Genomic DNA, 16,883 nt, shown 5'->3' on the forward strand with positions numbered 1-16,883 from the left:
CTAAACTACCCGGATTTAGCATTAATAGTAGCTATGCACGGACTCTCGTCACCTCGTGCGTATGTAGCCCACACAATTAGCAATAATTATTTAATTTTAATCACCTATGAGGTAATTTCCACCTCACAAGATTAGACAAGAGACTTACCTCGTCTTGCTCCAATTTAATCCACTAGAAGGCCTTTTTCACGATTATCCAACTCTGTCTGGCTCGAATCTAGCCAAAATAATTCGATACAATCACTAAAAATTATAAGAATCAATTCTATAAGAAAATACTATATTTTTAATAAAAATTCCGAAATTAATTATAAAAACTTCTGTGGGGCCCACGTCTCTGAATCCGGTGAAAGTTACGAAATCTGACAACCCATTCAATTACGAATCCAACCATACCAGTTTCACTCAAATTCGACTCCGAATCGATACCGAAATCTCAAAAATTCGTTTCTATGAGATTTCTAAAAAATTCCCAAATTTCAATCTCAAAATACTAATTAAATGATGAGAACAATGATATATTTGTGTTTATAGACTAAGTCCGAGTTAGAATCACTTACCCCAATGTATTTTCTTGAAAATCTATCCAAAATCGTCTCTGCTCAAGCTCTAATTTGTTAAAAATGACGAATGGGACGAATGCCCTCTTTTTATAAAACTGCCTAGACAGCCTTCGGAACTAGGCCTCGAACGGGGCCTCGATCGTGGCTTCGATCATGGCCCTTGAGCCTAGGCCTCGATTATGGCATTGAGCCTGGTCCTTCGATCATAGCCTCAATCATGGCATCGAGCGAGCCTTCGATTGTGACCCTCGATCTTGGATCTCGATCCTGGCCCTCGAGCCTTGCCTTCGATCATGGCCCTCGAGATGGACCTTCGATCATGGCCCTCAATCTGGACCTTCGATTATGGCTTCGATACACAAGCTCGAGCCTGAGCCTCGTCAACCCTGGGCTCGATACCTGGGCTCGATATTTGGGCTCGATATCTGGGCTCCATCACATCCCAAAATGTCCAACATAAGAGGAAAACTTGCAGTAGCATTTTAAGTCCAACTTTTAATCCGTTAACCATCTGAAACTCACCCGAGACCCTCGGAACCTCAAACAAATATACCAACAAGTCCAAAACATCATACTAACTTATTTGAAACCTCCATTCACATAAAACGACGCTAAAATCACGAATCATGCTCCAATTCAAGCTTAATGAAACATAGAATCTCCAACTTCTACATTCGATGTCAAAACCTATTAAATCAAGTTCGATTGATCTCAAATTTTGCACACAAGTCATGAATGACATAACGGAGCTATAAAAATTTTCAGAACTTGATTCCGACTCCGATATCAAAAAGTCAACTCCCCGGTCAAACTTCCAAACTTTAAATTCCTATTTTAGTCATTTCAAGCCTAATTTCACTACGGATTTCCAAATAAAATTCCAATCACGCTCCTAAGTCCAAAATTACCATACAGAGATGTTGGAATCATCAAAATTCTATTCAGGGGTCGTTTGCACATAATGTTGACCGAAGTCAAATATGGCCTTTTAAGGCTAACTTAAGGAACCAAGTGTTCCGATTTCAACCCAAACACTTCCAAATTCCGAACCAACCATCCCCATAAGTCATAAATTATTATAAGAACATTTAGGGAGTTTTATTTAGGAGAACGGGGCTCTAAAAGATAAAACGGCCAGTTGGGTCGTTACAAAAAGTCTAAAAATTTAATCATTTTTAAGAATTGATTGGTGTTTGGCATTGTTAGTACCGGGTTCGTATTTTAGTTATGGAGCCCGGTACAAGTTCATTATAATATTTAAGACTTGTCTGTGAAATTTGGTGAGAAACGGAGTTGATTTGACATGATTCAGACGTCCAGTTGAGAAGATAGGAATTTTAAAGTGTTCTTGAGAATTTCATTTGATTTGGTGCTAAATTCATAGTTCTAGGTTTTATTTTGGCAATTTGATCACGTTAGCAAGTTTGTATGATATTTTTAGACCTGTGTGCATGTTTGATTTGGCGTTCCGAGGGCTCGAGTGAGTTTCAGATTGGCCACGGGATGTTTTGGACTTGGAAAAATCTGGTATTTTGCTGCAGTAGGTATTCTAGTATGTCCTTCTTCGCGTTCGCGAAGGTACTCTAGCGAACGCGAAGAGTAAACTGGTGAGGCTGAAATTTCTTCTTCGCGAATGCGAAGTCCTGGCCGCGAACGCAAATTGATGGGGCATTTATCCTTCGTGAACGCGACCAGCTCATCGCGAACGCAAAGCACTTGGGGACCTGAGGGAGGGTTGGTCGTTCCTTCATCGCGAACGTGAGCAATGTCTCGCGAACGCAAAGGCCATGGGGGAGTAGCCTTCGCGAACCCGAAGGAGGACTCGCGAACACAAAGTCTTGGCAATTTAGCTCTTCGCGAACGCGATGAACACTGTCGCCCAGTGCATAAAACAGTCCCAGAAACAGGACTTAAGCCATTAATTCATTTTCTCAAAAACCGAACGGGCTAGAGCATCGATTTTCAAGAGGTATTTTCTTCCCCAAAGTGTTGGTAAGTGATTCTAAACAATTTTCTTTTAATTATCCATTTCATTTCATAAAGTTTCAACCTAAAATCTAGAGTTTTCAGGGTAGAATTAGGGGTTTGGGTAGAAATTAGGGATTTCGAAAATTTAGGGATTTAGACCTCAAATTGAGGTCAGATTCCAAAACCAATTAGGTATCCGGGCTCGGGGGTAAATGGGTAAATGGATTTTGGTCCGAACCTCGGGTTTTGACCAAGCGGACCCGGGGTCGATTTTTAACTTTTTGGAGGAAAATTTGGGAAATCTAAATTTATGCAATATAATTGATTCCTTTAGCAATATTTGATATTATTGAGTTATTTTTGAATAGATACGAGTTGTTTGGAGGTGGATTCTATAGGAAAAGTTGTGATTGAGTATTAAGTGGCCTTCGGGGCGAGGTAAGTGTTGTATCTAACCCTGATTTGAGAGAATTAGGAACCTCAGATTATTTGCTATGTGAAATTCATGTGAGCGGCGTGTATGTGAGGTGACGAGTACTTATGCGCCGCCAATTTACCTGTTTTCCCTGTTTTCTCCCATTTTTCTTATATTGTCTCTTTCTTATGCCTAATTGCTACGTGTTTATACTAGTGTTACTAAATTGATCATTCTTATCATGTTTACGGATTTTCCGGTGATAATTGAGTATTTATTCCAAAGTTGAGATTGATATTGTGAAACCAAATGTTGAAGTAAGATTTGTACTTGTTATTCTATCTCCTTGTTGTTATTTATGCATTGCATTATGGTAAGGGGGAGTGTAAAAGCGCGAAGGGTAATGCCGTGCCATATTGTGAGTGTTAATTCACGAAGGGTGATGTCGTGCCATGATATGAGATTTAATACACGAAGGGTGATGTCGTGCCATTGCTATTGATTTTATTGTGAGATTGAGAGTAAAAGCACGAAGGGTGATGTCGTACATTTTTCCTTTACTGTATTCGTTGTTTCCGTTGATACATAGTATATTGGTTGTTCCAGTTATCATTCTGCTATAGTTCCTTATCTCGTATTTTCCCCAGCATGTTTCTCTCTCCCGATATTTCTTGTTTAGCTCTTCATTACTGTTATTTGTATATATACACTGTTAAATTGTAAAGGTTGATTTGTAGGTGTCTTGCCTTAGCCTCGTCACTACTTCGTCGAGGTTAGGCTCGACACTTACCAATACATGGGGTCAGTTGTACTGATACTGCACTCTGCACTTCCTGTGTAGATTTTGGTATCGGCTCGGGTTGATCGAGATTTTTACTATTGGACCACTATCCTGAGACTCAAGGTAGATCTGTCGGCGTTCACAGACCTTGAAGTCCCCGTCTATATTTTCTGTTCTACTATTTCTTATATTCAAACAGTTGTATTTCTTTCATACTATTACTTGTAGTGAATTCTAGAATGCTCGTGAATTGTGACTCCAAATCCGGGTGAAAGTAATTAATGGAGCTTTTATATTATTCTGCACTCATTATATTTTACCTTAACTAATTGGATGTTATTTACTGAATGGAAGAATAATTGGTTTAATGATTCTCTAACGTTGGCTTGCCTAGCAAGTGAAATGTTAGGCGCCATCACGGTCCCGACGGTGGAAATTCCGGGTCGTGACAAATCAAGGCCAAATAGATAATGTATTCCAGGAAAGGGTGTATATCAAAATTTGACTATATGATCCATGTTTAGCTATAACAACATAATTCTCTTCAGTTTTCAAAGAATGATAATGACATAATATAGATAATATGACATATGACGGTCATATTATCTAAAAAAAATTTCATATTTTTAATATAGTAATAATCTCCTTCTATTAACTTTATAATTTAATTATAATCATCTAAATACCTAGATATACATCTAAGTATTTTTTTATTGCTTTGTCTTCTTAATATTGCTCCCTTATATTTGTTTGAGGGGCTAAGTTTTAACGTGAATTCATCTTCTTTAATTTAATTTAATAACTACGGCAGTGCCTTCTGGATCCCTACTAAATCCTCATTGTTAGGTTAACTCTTCTATAAAGCTTCTTGAAGTTTTCCTCTATTTTTATAAAGTTATTAGCATAATTTAAATATTTATATTAGTATAATTGGAATGTTCTTAAAGTTTTTTGTTATAGTTAGCTCTCTCCTATTTTATTAAAAAATATTTGGAGTACAAATTAGAAGTATTATCCCGATACTACTAATATAATCTGTCGTGGTAGAAAAGGCAATACTTGCAATAATATTACGAACTTTGCACCAAGTATAATCACAAAGCATTTATTTTGAAATGAAATGAGATAATTTATATTATCAAACAGAAAATTAAGATAAAAAGTTTACACACTTTTGAGATGACATAATTTACCTCCTAGAATTCTCGTTGGGCAATGAGTATTATATCATGATTATTGATTTGTAATTTATTGCTTTTGGTTAGAAAAATAATTATACAATTATAAAGTACTATCATATTAAATGTTTAATAGAGTTGTAGATACTTCTAACATTTGTTTCTCATGTATGTAGGCTTCGGTGCTGCATCACGAGGCTTTCCTCCGAATCCGAGAGGAGCATGAGGCCGAAGTTTGAAACCTCACTAAGAAGAGTGACTCCTATAAATTTCTTAGCGAGAAACTCTGGGCGGATTTGGCAGTGGCTCGGGACGAGCACGAGGAGATGGCCGAGCGGGTATTTTGAATTCTACACGACAATTAAAATGAATTGGAGATAACCACTAACAATCCGATTCTGCAGGTTCGACAGAGGCTTGAGCAGATCAGAAAGCTCAATTCGCAAGTGGATGAGCTAATGGTCGAGGGGGAAAAATTCAAAGAAAATATGGATACCCTCGCTTCCAGAAAGGAGGTCATTCAAGTGCAATTGGAGTCGGCTGAGGCCCAGCTTCGGTCTGCAAAAGAAAACGCCTTGGTGCAGATCAAGAGGGTTAAAGAGCTTCAGAGTCAGTTAGATTTGGCCACTTCTGATAAGGCAAGCTTGTCTAATGAACTCGAAATGGCCAGATCTGAGGTTACCAAGGCTAATAAAAGAGCTGATGCTAAAGTGGCCTAGTTCAGGATCGATGTTGAGGTCAACCAGGCCAAGGACAAGAGCTTGGTCGAATATGCTAAATGGCAGGCTTGGGGGGAAGCTCTCGAGGAGCTCAGTGCTCAGGGCTTCAATGTTGAGGATGAGATTGAAATTGCCAAGGCGGAGGAAAACAGGGCTCGAAGGCTGGACTTCCCTGAGGAAGACTCCGATAGCTCAAGCAAATTTGAAGGCGGGGAAGATTCCGAGGATGCGTCCTCTGATGAAGACCAAGCCATTTAGGATCTTAGGTAGTTTTTGTTATTTCTATTGAGGCTGCTTTCGGCCTTTGTAAAGAACTTCCTTCGGGCCGAGTTTCCTTTGTAAAAGATTTATATATATAAAACTTTTTCCCTTTTATGGCTTCTGAATCTTTTGCCTTTTTGTTAACTTATACAAAGGTCAAAAGTGCCTTAGTATTGAATAATTATTCGAAGGTCCAAGATTGAGATAGTAAGGACTGATAGTAAGTACTGCACTCGACCGTTTCTTATAGGTAGTCCCCGAGTGAATGTTCGAACTTGAACTGAGGTGGCCCTTAGGCTTGATAGATAGATGTCAAATGAAATTATTTGCTCAAACTTGAAGAAGAGTAGCCTTTTTAAGCTTGACACGTAGTCCCCGGTTCGGGGAAATAGTTTGAACTTGAATCAATATGGCCCTTGTGCTTTGTGGTTGAGTGAGAATGATTTCTCGAACTCGAAGTAAGAGTAGCCCTTAGGCTTAATGGTCGAGTGAGTGTTTGCTCGAACTCGAAATGAAAATAGCCCTTAGACTTCATAGTCGAGCGAGTGTTTGCTCGTTAATGTAGCCCTTAGGCTTTATGGTCGAGTGAGTGTTTGCTCGAACTCGAAGTAAGAGTAGCCCTTAGGCTTAATGGTCGAGTGAGTGTTTGCTCGAACTCGAAGTAAGAGTAGCCCTTAGGCTTAATGGTCGAGTGAGTGTTTGCTCGAACTCGAAGTAAGAGTAGCCCTTAGGCTTAATGGTCGAGTGAGTGTTTACTCGAACTCGAAGTAAGAGTATCCCTTAGACTTAATGGTCGAGTGAGGGTTTACTCGAATTCGAAGCAATGTAGCACTTGGGCTTTGTGGTCGAGTAAGTGTTTTCTCGAACTCGAACTCGAAGTAAGAGTAGCCCTTAGGCTTAATGGTCAAGTGAGTGTTTGCTCGAACTCGAATTAATGTAGCCCTTAGGCTTTATGGTCGAGTGAGTATTTGCTCAAACTCGAGTTAATGTAGCCCTTAGGCTTTATGGTCGAGTGAGTGTTTGCTCGAACTCGAAGCAAAAATAGCCCTTAGGCCTTTATGGTCGAGTGAGGGTTTCCTCGGACTCGAAATGAAAACAACCCTTAGGCTTTATTGTTGAGTGAGTGTTTGCTCGAACTCGAAGTAAGAGTAGCCCTTAGGCTTAATGGTCGAGTGAGTATTTGTTGGAACTCGAATTAATGTAGCCCTTAGGCTTTTATGGTCGAGTGAGTGTTTCCTCGAACTCGAGTTAATGTATCCCTTAGGCTTTATGGTCGAGTGAATGTTTTCTCGAACTCGAAATAAAAACAGTCCTTAGGATTTTATGGTCGAGTGAAGGTTTCCTCGGACTCGAAATGAAAATAGCCCTTAACCTTTGTGGTCGTGCAAGTATTTGCTCGAACTCGAAGTAAGAGTAGCCCTTAGGCTTAATGGTCGAGTGAGTGTTTGCTCGAACTCAAAGTAAGAGTAGCCCTTAGGCTTAATGATCGAGTGAGGGTTTGCTCGAACTTGAAGCAATGTAGCCCTTAGGCTTTGTGGTCGAGTGAGTGTTTGCTCGAACTTGAAGTAAGGTAGACCTTAGGCTATATAGACCTTGATCTCGTTGATTTTTCGGTTGGCGACCCCCAATTTATGGGGTAATTATTCAAACTTCGGTCATGGTCGGCTCTTAAGCCTGTTTACATAATAGATCGGGAACATGAAGTAGAAGAATCTTTCTGAGATATGAGATATCGGTAAAGAAGAAATTTCTCTTTATAAGTCATTATACATGCATTCATGTTTTGTGCCAGGGCTCGAGCAAACTACATGGGCATGGTTTGTTTGACCATTTGGCCCTGACAAATTTTTCCTATCGAGACCCTGTTGCCATGAAGTAACTTTCTTGCATCGAACTTGATATATTCGAGGGCAATGCCCTCCAGTATTCAGGGTTGATTGTAAAGAGGCCTCGGAAACTATTGAATTATTCTAAGTTAGCACAATCAATGGTTGCCTCATTAAAAACCTTGCCAAAAAACCCATTTGGGACAAAATCGGTCTAAGGGAAAAGAGTGCAACGCGTGCTTTTAAACCTAAAGGCTTCGAGTTGAAGAATCCATCCTTGTTTCTGGTCGAACACCTGCAAGGGTTAATTTTGAAATACAAATGAACATGGGAGGGTCGTACCTTAGCAGTAGTATCGTTTTAGGTGCGATACATTCTAATTGCTTGGTAGTTATTTGCCGTTTATCACACCGATCTTGTAGGATCTTTTTCCGACGATTTTGAGAACCTGATATGGTCCTTCCCAGTTCGGACCCAGTTTCCCTTCATTCGGATTTTGGATGTTGAGGGTGACTTTCCTTAGCACCAAGTCTCGATTTTAAAATGTCGAAGATTGGTTCTTCAATTGTAGTATCTTTCGATCCGCTATTTTTGGTTGGCCAATCGGAGGAGAGCGGCCTTTCATCTTTCGTCCAATAATTCTAGGCTCGTGTTCATGGTCTCGTTATTAGACTCCTTTATTGCATATCGAAACCTTATGCTAGGTTCTTCGACCTCAACTGGGATCAGAGCTTCAGCGCCATAAACCAACGAGAATGGCGTTGCTCTGGTACTGGATTTCGATATTGTGCGATATGCCCATAGGACCTCGGTTAGTATTTCTCTCCATTTTCTTTTGGCGTCGATCAATCTCTTCTTAAGATTTTGGATGATGGTTTTGTTGGTCGATTCGGCTTGTCCATTCCCGCTGGGATGATACGGTGTTGATAGGCTCCTTTTGATCTTGTGATCCTCGAGAAATTTAGTTACTTTGTTGCCAATGAATTGTTTTCCATTATCACATACAATCTCGGCTAGCATCCCGAATCGACATATGATGTGGTCCAAAGTGAAGTCTATCACTTCTTTTTCTCTGACTTTCTTGAAAGCCTGTGCTTCAACCCATTTAGAGAAATAATCAGTCATAAACAAAATAAACTGATCTTTACCTGGGGTCGATGGGAGGGGGCCGACAATGTATATTCCCCATTTCATGAAAGGCCATGGAATAGGACCAGTGGAGTAGCTCCCCGGGTTGATGAATCATGGGCGCATGTCTTTGGCATTTGTCGCATTTTCGAACGAATTCCCTCGCATCTTTGCCCATATCGCTCCAATAATACCCTGCTCTGATTGCTTTGTGAACCTGCGAATCAGCACCAGAATGGTTTTCACAATTGCCCTCGTGAATTTTCCGTAGGATATAATCGGTATCTCCTGGTCCCAAACATATTACCATTGGTCCATCGAACGTCCTTCTAAACAGCGTCCCGTCTTCGGACATGGTGAACCGTGCTACTTTTGTGCGCAAAGCTCTCGATTCCTTTAGATCTGATGGAAGCTTCCCATTCTTGAAGTACTCTATATATTTGTTTCTCCAATCCCAGGTTATACTTGTGGAGTTTATCTCGGCGTGACCTTCTTCGATCACCGATCTTATGAGTTGTACGACAGTCCCCGAGTTGAGTTCGTCATCTTCGACCGATGAACCTAAGTTTGTAAGAGTGTCCGCTTCGCTGTTCTGTTCTCGGGGTACATGTTGCAAAGTCCATTCTTTAAATTGATGTAGAGTCACCTGTAATTTATCCAAGTACCTCTGCATTCAATTTTCTCGGACTTCAAAAGTCCCATTAACTTGGTTTACCACGTGTAGGGAATCACACTTAGCCTCTACGACCTCCACTCCCAAGCTTCTAGCTAGTTCGAGACCTGCAATCATGGCCTCATACTCGGCATCATTGTTAGTCAAATTAGTAGTTCTGAGACTGTCTAACTACATTACCTGTGGGTGATTTTAGTACAATGCCTAATCTGTACCCCTTCGCGTTCGAGGCACCGTCCGTGAAAAGGGTCCAGACTCCCGAAGAGGTACCCGATTTTATCAGTAGCTCTTTTTCAATCTCGGGTACGAGGGCCGGTGAAATGTCAGCCACGAAGTCCACCAAGATTTGAGATTTGATAGAGGTTCGGGGTAGATACTAGATATCGTATCCACAGATTTCTATGGCCCATTTGGCCAATCGACCTGAAAGATAGGGTTTGTACAAAATGTTTCGAAGAGGATATGTTGTTACAACATGTATCGGATGACATTGAAAATATGGTTTTAGTTTCCTAGAGGCGCTTATTAAAGCAAGAGCTAATTTTTCTAAGTGTAGATATCTAGTTTCGGCCTCGCCTAAGGTCCGACTGACATAATAAACAGGGAATTGCATACCTCGTTCTTCTCAAACCAGAACTCCACTTACCGCTATCTCCGAGACAGCTAAGTATAGGTAAAGTTGCTCGTCCACTTTCGGGGTATGAAGCAGCGGCAGGCTCGATAAATACCGCTTTAGTTCTTCCAAAGACTGCTGGCATTCCGGAGTCCATGCAAAGTTGCTTTTCTTCTTAAGCAGTTAGAAAAATCGATGGCTCTTATCTGAGGATCTCGAAATGAATTGTCCCAGGGAGGCTATCCTCCCTGTTAACCTTTGCACGGCCTTTACATTATCTACTACCATGATATCCTCGATAGCCTTGATTTTATCGGGGTTGATCTCTATTCCTCGGTTGGACACCATGAAACCAAGAAACTTGCCCGAGCCAACCCCGAATGCACATTTTTCGGGGTTGAGCTTCATATTGTACTTTTTTAGTACGTTGAAAGTTTCCTACAAATTCTTTAAATGGTCCTCTACTCGCAGGGACTTTACTAACATATCATCAATATAAACTTTCATTGATTTTCCTATTTGTTTTTTGAACTATCAGTTTACTAGGCGTTGATAAGTTGCACCAGCATTTTTAGACCGAATGGCATCACGTTATAACAGTGGGTACCGTACTTAGTGATGAACGAGGTCTTTTCCTGATCCTCCGGGTTCATCTGTATCTGGTTGTACCCGGAGTAGGCATCCAGAAAACTAAGAGTCTCGTGGCCGGACATGGCATCGATCATACGATCGATATTAGGCAAAGGAAAAGAATCCTTAGGGCATGCTTTATTCAGGTCTTTATAATATATACACATTCTAAGTATGTTCCCCTTCTTAGGGACTACCACCTCATTTGCTAGCCATTCGGGGTATTTTACTTCTCGAATGGATCCTATTTTAAGAAGTTTGGCTACCTCGTCTTTGATAAAGGCATGTTTGACCTCGCACTGGGGCCTTCTTTTTTGCTTTACCGGCTGGAATTTCGGATCCAAGCATAGTTTGTGAGTGGTTATTTTCGGTGGGATCCTTGTCATGTCAAGATGGCACCAAGCGAAACAGTTCATGTTAGCTATAAGAAATTGAATAAGCTTTTTCCTGAGTTTGGAATCTAACCTTGTGCCCAGGTATACCTTTCGTTCAGGCAGATGTTCGATTAGCATGATTTGCTCCAGTTCTTCGACCATTGATTGGGTAGCATCGGAATTATCGGGGACCACGAAGGATCGAGCAACCCCATATTCATCATCTTCGTCAGTCTTCTGATTCTCTAGTTGAGTCGATGCTGACATTTGTAATTGTTATTTCGTATCCCGTTCCCTCTTCAAATCCGATCCTTTTGTCGATGATAGTGAAGATATCGGGATCACTTCATCGACGGCAAATATTTCTTTTGTGGCCGGTTACTTCCCGTAGACCGTTTTGATTCCCTCCGATGTCAGGAATTTCGGAACCTGGTGAAGGGTCGAGGGCATTGCTCTCATGATGTGGATACATGGCCTCCCGAATAGGGCGTTATATCTCATATCGCCCTCGATCAATTAGAACTTCATTTCTTGGATGATCTCGGCCACGTTTACTGGCAAGATTATCTCGCCGTTAGTAGTTTCATACGCCATATTAAATTTGTTCAGTACCAGGGTTGCGGGCACGACCTGATCCTGTAGACCGAGTTGCTCTACGACCCTTGATCGAATGATGTTGGCCGAACTACCTGGATCAATTAACACACGCTTAACTTGAGTTTTATTCATAAGTACAAATATTACCAGTGCATCGTTATGGGGTTGCATGATTCCTTCCGCGTCTTCGTTACTAAAGGACCGGGTTCCTTTAGATGTGTAATCCTGAGTCCAAAATCGCTTCTCACTTACAATTGACATCTTAGTGTGTTTAATCACCGGCTCCTAGGGGATATCGATGCCTCCGATGATCATGTGTATGATGTGTTGTGGCTCTTCTTGTTCGTTTTGTCTATTGAAATCTCTAATTTTGAATTGGTTTTTGGCCCGGTCACTTAAAAATTCTCTAAGGTGCCCTTCATTGAATAAACGGGCTACCTCCTCTCTCAACTTCCTGCAGTCTTCGGTTCTGTGGCCATAGGTTCCATGATACTTGCACATTTGATTGAGATTTTTCTGGGTTGGATCGGACTGTAGAGGTCGAGGCCACTTAGTATCTTTGATGCGTCCGATAGCTGACATGATGGCGGATTTATCGATGTTGAAGTTATATTCTGATAACTGTGGTTCTTCCTTAGGCCCGGTATGCCTGTCGAACCCATTCTTGTTCATCAGCCCCCGAGACCCCTGGCCTCGATCACTTCTCCTTTCGCCTAGTATGGAGTTGCGAGCAGGTTCTCTACCCCTACGATCTCTGTTATACGGCCGATATCGGTCCTTGTTTGACCTTGGTTCTCGGTCGATATCCCTCTTAATAACGGACCTAGAACCCAACTGGTCGTCTTTGATTCTAATCTTCGATTGATATCGATTGTGTACATTGGCCCAGGTAACAGCCGGGTACTCGATCAAGTTCTTCTTCAACTGCCATGAAGCCATCGAGCTTCGTTCGTTCAGTCCTTGAGTGAAAGCCTGAACAACCCAATCGTCTGTGACCGGTGGTAGATTCATTCGCTCCATTTGGAAATGAGATACAAACTCTCTTAGCATCTCATTATCTTTTTGCTTTACCTTGAAAAGGTTCGACTTCCTGGTCTCGACCTTTATGGCTTCGGCATGTGCTTTTACGAAAGAATCTACAAGCATAGCAAAAGAATCGATAGAGTTAGGCGGTAAATTATGATACCATACCATTTCCCTTTTGACAGGGTTTCCCCGAACTTCTTCAATAATACGGATTCAATCTCGTTGTCTTTTAGATCGTTCCCTTTAATGGCACATGTGTAAGAGGTGACATGTTCGTTGGGGCCGGTCGTTCCATTATATTTAGGAATTTCGGGCATGCAAAACTTCTTGGGGATCGATTTAGGAGCCGCGCTCGGGGGGAAAGGCTTTTGTACGAATTTTTTGGAATCCAAGCCCTTCAATACCGGTGGTGCCCCCGGGATCTGATCAACCCTGGAGTTATAAATTTCTATTTTTTTGTCATTTACTTCAATCCTCTTTTCTCCTGACTCAATTCGTTTTGTCAGTTCCTCTAACATCTTAATAATTTCGGGATTAGTCCCCGATTCTTGTTCATTGGATCTTACTACGGCTGGCCTTGTTTCGTGGGTGACTTCTCGGGGTGGATCGGGCTCGGCTCTGCTCGGTGCCTGTGTTTGGCTCTACAACTGAGCTATCGCTACCTGTTGAGCTTGCAACATTTCGAAAATCATACACAAGTTGATCCCGTCTTCTCCAACATTTTGGGTATTTTGAACTGCAGATCGAGTTTCATCATGAATGTTGATTTCGGGGTAGGAAACCATACGCAAGTAGAAATATATCGAATATTGACTGTAGAAATGGAAGGAATATAAACCCAAATTGAGTAGAGAATGATTTACAAATGAACAAGATGAATCAATATCCAAAGCCCAAAAAAGGATAATCTTTACTATATGTGTGTATATCTCAATAATCTTTGAAATGTGAGAGTGTATTAATGTCTGAATGTTGAATGTGTCCCCTTTACACAAATGATAGTCACTCTTAATATAGTGGAGGAATCCTACTTTGGATACAATTAAAAATACATAGTGTGGATCCCATGATAGAATAGTTAATTAGCTTTTTCTTGCTTTCCGCCGAGATTCTCTTCCCTAGTGCGGCTACAACGGCTTTTTGTCTCTTGGCTCGATCTTGATTTTGGTCGGTCTCGTTATTGGTCGGTCTCTGGGTCTCGAGCTCGACCTTGACTCGAGCTCGATTGACTTGAGCTCGGTATTGATCGGTCTCTAGATCTCGAGCTCGATAACCCAACTTCACATCATAGCTCGATATTATAACGACGACACTCGGACCGTCATGCTCCAATCTTGACTAATCACACGAAGGGCAAACGCGGTTTTGATCGTATACAAGCCTGTAAAAGGTTCTTACTATGTTCCAACAACTCGGTTTGTCATAGATCCAATGTCATCCTCTTCACATATTTTTGCTATGCCGAAGTCGGATATCTTTGGATTCATGTCCTTGTCTAACAATATGTTGTTAGCTTTCAAGTCTCTGTGTACTACTCTCAATAGAGAATCTTGATGCAGATACATAAGTCCTCGAGCTATACCATTGATAATGTGAAATCGCTTGGGCCAGTCTAATACCTTGCTTCGTGCATTATCTGCCAAAATAATGTCGGATCATTTATGCACTAATTAAATATAGTGGAAAGTGGTATTAAGACCTAAAACAAAATCAGTCCTTTTCCTGTTTGAAAAATTATTACAAGAGTTTGGTCTGCCAAGTGTGTTATTATTTGGCATTTATATAACTGGGTTCTTAGTTCTCTTGTTGCATGACTTTTCCTGCCTTGGGGGCTTCCAAAGTTGGAATAAGATCAGTGAAGTACTCCTATAGGCATCAGCTCACTGAATGCAGTTATTATTCAATTTGCACAATATTGGATGGAGAAGTTGTACCAAATATAAATGAATCAAGACTCCCATTTGGCAAGTACTCATAGATCAGCATTTTTTCGTCCTCTTCAATACAACAGCCATGTATCTTCACCAGATTCCTATGCTGAAGTTTGGCAATATATACAACTTCATTCTTGAACTCATTCTCTCCTTGTGTGGAAGTTCTAGACAGCCCGCTTGACAGCTATTTCCTGTCTTTCATGTATGCCCTAAACATCATAAGATCTGCCTTTTAATTTCAATACCCAACTTGATATAAAAAGAACACAAAGTCTGTTATGCTTCCAAATAAAAAGAGATTATCAGTAATAAAATATCAGTTTATATTTTGTTCTCTAGTTTAGGTCAAATGTGCACTGTCCAAATTGCTATTGTAAGTTAATTCTGTTTTTAGTTTAGCCCTACAATTTGGGCCTTTAAAACAATGAAGTGTATTAGAAAAATTCTGCCTTTTTGATGGGGGAACAAGTTGTGAACATGGCAAAAAATGAACAAATAAATGACTATAAGGAATGAACGACTCTCTCTTCTTAAACAAACTATATCCTCAACACTTAAATCTTCAATTCCACCCAAAGGGTAATGGGTTGCTCCTTCAGCATTTTTTGCAAATGCTACCGGCTCATGGCTGAGTAACTAGAGCTAATTGTTAGACTGCACTTATAGGAAAAACTATAAAGAGTGGTTCTTGGACGCATTCTGAGAATTTTTGGATATCGCCAAGTTCATGCATCAGAAGGGCACTCTCATATCCCCACCTTTCTCTCCTTAGCTATTGTATAAGTCTATTTTGGTTTCACAAAGCAAAGCCTTATTTCATTAAGCCTTTTATCACACAACTCCAATACTGAATCTTTACTCTGAAAGACGAGGAAGCAAAATATAGAAGTTCTAAGGACACATTCTAAGAATTTTTGGATATCTACAAGTCCATGCACCAGAAGGACATTCCCCCCCATCCCCACCTTTCTTCCCTTAGCTATTGTATAAGTCTCCTTTCGGTGTCACAAAGCAAAGGTTTATTTAATTAACACCTTTTATCATACGACTCCGGTATTGAATCTAAAGATGAAGCTTTACTCTGAAAGACTAGGCCTTAAGTGTGTATACCTTGTAAATAGGTCCAAACCCCCCTCTCCAAACTTTCTGTCAAATGAAAAATTATTGGTGGCCTTTGCTATCGTAGATAAGTCAAACAGTGGTATTTCAAATCCTTCAGCGCAATTACTGTTGTAATCCATCTTGTAATTGCCACTGCATCCTGACCTTCCTGCCAAAAGCAAATGACGTGTTTTTTTTAAATAAAGTAAAGCAAATCAAGTTAATTTTGTTTAACTGCGGATACCAGACAAATATGAAACTTCTTTTCACTATTATTTAAAGACATCTTACCTTTCTTTTTAAGCGCTAAAGCCTTCATCCTTCTTCTATGATAGATCAGCAGGCTAAGGACTACCAGAATCACACCAACTGATAATGGAAGAATCCAGAAAAGTATTTTTCCTTTCTTTCCATGCAATTTTTCCAGACTATCTGCAAGTCCATTCCAACAACGATAAAAAATAAAGTATCTCACGAATAATTCCAGTGAATATAATTCAAGATTTGCAAAATGTTGTTGTAGTTTTAGAGTGCCAAACAGAGTTCCTTCCTACTAGTTACCTGGGATTGCCTCTGGGGGCAAAAACGTAATTTGAATTTATTTGTGGCAGGGAGTGGTGGATAGATATGAAAAAAGTTTGGCTAACTGGAAGAAACATATCTTTCTTTGGGGGGACATAGTATATGTGGGGATTGAATCCAGTACACTATACTCCGTGGGGTGTTGATTATTGATATTGTGTTATACAAGTCCTTTAAGTCTTTGGAGTACTGCATGTCATTTTTCATTTATTGATAATGAGTTTTAAAGATTCTGGAATCCTTTGTGTAATGCAAGTCATATTTTAATTTTTGAATGTGCTTCATTCCAACTATAACCCTCTTTAATTTTGAGGGAGCTATATTTTGATGCTACATATCAATCGCGTGTTCTTTAGAAACTAAGTGCCTTTCAATTAGTTCCCATAAAGTTGCTGGGTATAACCAGTCATTGTGCTTATAGATTCAGACTATTCCACTCTAAAGTAGGAGCCTTTAGTTCAGTTAAAATTTGTTAGTTCCTTGCTGATATTTTATACGTCAATACCATACAAGA

At 40.4% G+C, this 16,883-nt stretch overlaps 1 long non-coding RNA gene across 3 annotated transcripts; it reads right to left on the reverse strand.

The window, feature by feature from the left end:
- Positions 1 to 13,695: 13,695 nt before the first annotated feature.
- On the reverse strand, positions 13,696 to 16,469 carry LOC107774727 (uncharacterized). Of its 3 annotated transcripts, none has more exons than XR_001645582.2 (4): positions 16,079 to 16,469; positions 15,797 to 15,956; positions 14,687 to 14,895; positions 13,696 to 14,388 (listed from the first exon to the last, which is right to left on the reverse strand). It is a non-coding gene; the product is annotated as an uncharacterized LOC107774727 (long non-coding RNA). The 3 variants fall into 3 exon arrangements; XR_001645581.2 differs by lacking the exon at positions 13,696 to 14,388 and having other exon boundaries at positions 14,408 to 14,895; positions 16,079 to 16,219; positions 16,349 to 16,446; XR_001645580.2 differs by lacking the exon at positions 13,696 to 14,388 and having other exon boundaries at positions 14,408 to 14,895; positions 16,079 to 16,468.
- Positions 16,470 to 16,883: the final 414 nt, after the last annotated feature.

This window comes from Nicotiana tabacum, chromosome 2 (genome assembly GCF_000715075.1).
Source record: "Nicotiana tabacum cultivar K326 chromosome 2, ASM71507v2, whole genome shotgun sequence".
Classification (NCBI taxonomy): domain Eukaryota; kingdom Viridiplantae; phylum Streptophyta; class Magnoliopsida; order Solanales; family Solanaceae; genus Nicotiana; species Nicotiana tabacum.